This window comes from Anolis carolinensis, unplaced genomic scaffold (genome assembly GCF_035594765.1).
Source record: "Anolis carolinensis isolate JA03-04 unplaced genomic scaffold, rAnoCar3.1.pri scaffold_11, whole genome shotgun sequence".
In the NCBI taxonomy this organism is placed as follows: domain Eukaryota; kingdom Metazoa; phylum Chordata; class Lepidosauria; order Squamata; family Dactyloidae; genus Anolis; species Anolis carolinensis.
In genome coordinates, this window is record NW_026943822.1 from 22,758,749 (window position 1) to 22,762,299 (window position 3,551).

Genomic DNA, 3,551 nt, shown 5'->3' on the forward strand with positions numbered 1-3,551 from the left:
TGCGTTGAGGATGCAAGCGGCAGAGTTTTGTGGGGAAGTTTTGTCCTCAACCAGCCTGTCACTCCTTCCCACAGCTGCGCATCGTAGCCAAAATGCTGCGTTGAGGACGCAAGCGGCAGAGTTTTGTGGGGAAGGAGTTTCCAAGCTCATTCATCGCTTTGATAAGTGCCTAGATTTGAATGGCGACTATGTTGAGAAGCGGTATTTGGGTGTGGCTTTCAACTGCATATGGTAAATGTTTTCTCCTAGACTTGTTCAAAATATTTAATTCCAAAACGTAACCTACTTTGGGGATAATCCTCGTACATACATATATAATACACACATATATTATACATACATACATACATTATATATACATACATGCATGCATAAACACACACACATATATTATACATACAAACTTATATAAACACACACACAAACACACACATACATATATATATAATATATAGTATATACAGTAGAGTTTCACTTATCCAACACTCGCTTATCCAACGTTCTGGATTATCCAACGCATTTTTATAGTCAATGTTTTCAATATATCGTGATATTTTGGTGCTAAATTTGTAAATACAGTAATTACAACATAACATTACTGCGTATTGAACTATTTTTTCTGTCAAATTTGTTGTATAACATGATGTTTTGGTGCTTCATTTGTAAAATCTTAACCTATTTTGATGTTTAATAGGCTTTTTCTTAATCTCTCCTTATTATCCAACATATTCACTTATCCAACATTCTGCCGGCCTGTTTATGTTGGATAAGTGAGACTCTACTGTACTCACAAATGTATGTATGTATGAAGTTGCCTGGACTGTAGAGGAATGATGAAAAAAATGTGGAGAATGTGTCCACGCTGTAGAATGAATGCAGTTTGACACCACTTGAACCGCCATGGCTCAATGTTATGTAATGTTATGGAATCATGGGAGTTGCCGTTTTACAAAGTCTTGCCAATTTCTTCACCAAACTACAAATCCCAAGATGCCATAACTTTACACAGCTCCTCGGATCCCCATCGCCTTGAGCCACGGCAGTTCAAGTGGGGTCAAACTGCATCCGTTCTACAGTGTGGACGCACTCCAAGAGGCCCAAGGCGAGAGGCCGACCTATGGAGCCAAGGGAAGCGACTGCATCTGTCGCTGGCTGCTGCGGCACAGATGTGTTTCATTCCTGCATTACAGCAAATGAGGATAAACTTCAGCCGGTGCCAAAGTAAACAAAGCAGTCACAGCGGAGGGTCTATCTCACCTTTGCCAGAAAGAAATTGCAAGGTCTGAAGCAGAGAGGGAAGAACTGCATGGATCACTTGTAGCGGGAAGCCACAACCTTATGCTGCCTTGCATTTGAGGCCGCCCCCAAGTGAATAACAAGAGACATCCCATAGGTTTGTTGTATGCATTATTTTTAAGTGTAACTCCCGCATATGAATCTATATATATAAAAGAGTGATGGCATCACGGCGACCCACAAAACAACAAAACTACAGGCCCCCCAACATCGAAATTTGACAACACAACCCATCACCCACGCCTCTAGGTTGATACAACAAAAAGAAAAGAAAAATAAAGTCCTAATTAGAGAGAGAGGAATAATTGCTTTTATCCAATTGCTGCCAGTTAGAAGGCTAAGCTCCTCCAACTTGGTCTCCTAGCAACCCAATAAAAAATAATAAAAAACACTAAAAATTAATACAATAAAATACTATAATAACAGAAAATAACTAAAAATAATACAAGAAAATAATAAAATATAATAAATAAAAATATAACTTACAATAAAATTAATAAAAAATTGCAAATAACATCAAATAAAAATTACACAACAATTTTTAACCAATACCACCACCACTTTGCCACAGCAACGCGTGGCCGGGCACAGCTAGTCTATATATATAAAAGAGTGATGGCATCAGGGCAGCGGACAAAACAACAAAACTACAGGGCCCCCCAACCTCGAAATTTGACAACACAACCCATCATCCACGGCTCTAGGTTGATACAACAAAAAGAAAAGAAAAATAAAGTCCTAATTAGAGAGAGAGGAATAATTGTTTTTATCCAATTGCTGCCAGTTACAAGGCTAAGTTCCGCCCACTTGGTCTCCTAGCAACCTACTCAGCCCAGGGGACAGGCACAAGAGTTTGGAGAGACCCCTAAGGGCCATCCAGCCCAACCATTTCTACTATGCAGCAGGACACAATCCAAGCATTCAAAAAACATGGACAACGTGCCCGGGGCTGTGGCGCAGACGGGAGAGCAATGAGTCACTGACCAGGAGGTCATAAGTTCGAGGCCCGCTCGGAGCTATGTTGTTCGTCTTTGTCCTGTGTTAAAAAGGCATTGAATGTTTGCCTAATATGTGTAATGTGATCCGCCCTGAGTCTCCTTCGGGGTGAGAAGGGCAGAATATAAATGATGTAAATGAATATAAATGATGTAAATAAACGTATAAATACTATACAATACTACACAGGGACATAGACCCCCTCCTCTCTACCCTCATCACTTTCACAGTACACAAACAACCAAATGCATACTAAACATAAAGACAACAATACAACAGACATTCAATACCACCACTACCTCAACCATTTCTCACCAACACCACCAGACAATGACACAGCAACGCGTGGCCGGGCATAGCTAGTAACATATAGAAGGGTGAACATTCCTGTCGTGCTTGTCCCTGTTGTATTTGTTTTGCTGTCTGTACGTCTGTTCAGAAGATTTGAACTCACTTTCTGTCCCTGTGAGAACTGGATTTTGGAAAACGTGGCTTGTTGTGGAAACAAAACCTCAGTGGAGACCCCTTTCCCACCAATAATAATTCTTCCAGGAGTGAATTTCCCTTCCTAGGTGTAGATTTCTCTCTCTTCCTGTTGTCTGTTAACTAGGAGTCATTTGTAACTCAGGGACTGCCTTCAACCTGGTGAGTTGTTTTTCTGTTTGGTCCTTTCGGTTTAGCATATGCTCGCCAGGCACGGATCCTCCGATAAACCTTTTCTGAATTAACAGGATGATGGGATGCTCTGCAGAGAAGCAAACGTGCACAGGCGAAGACGTTATGGGTTCATCTATACCAGGCATGGGCAAACTTCAGCCCTCCGGGTGTAGATCAGTGTAGATCAGGGGTCCCCAAACTTTTTAAACAGGGGGCCAGTTAACAATTTTTCGGACCGTTGGAGGGCCGGACTATAGTTGGCCACCAAGCAATAATAATAATAATAATAATAATAATAATAATAATAATAATAATAATAACTGCAATAATAATAAAAAGAGGGTTGGGCCATTGAGTCCAATCCCCTTCTGTCTTTATGCACCGAAAGCACAAGCAAAGCACCCCTGACAGATGTCCACCCAGCCTCAATGTTAATAATAATAATAATAATAATAATAATAATAATAATAATAATAATAATAAATAGCCATAATCATAATAAACATAATAAAGAGGGTTGGAAGAGACCCCTTGGGCCATTGAATCCAATCCGCTTCAGCTTTTGTGTACCGAAAGCACAAGCAAAGCACCCCGACAGATGT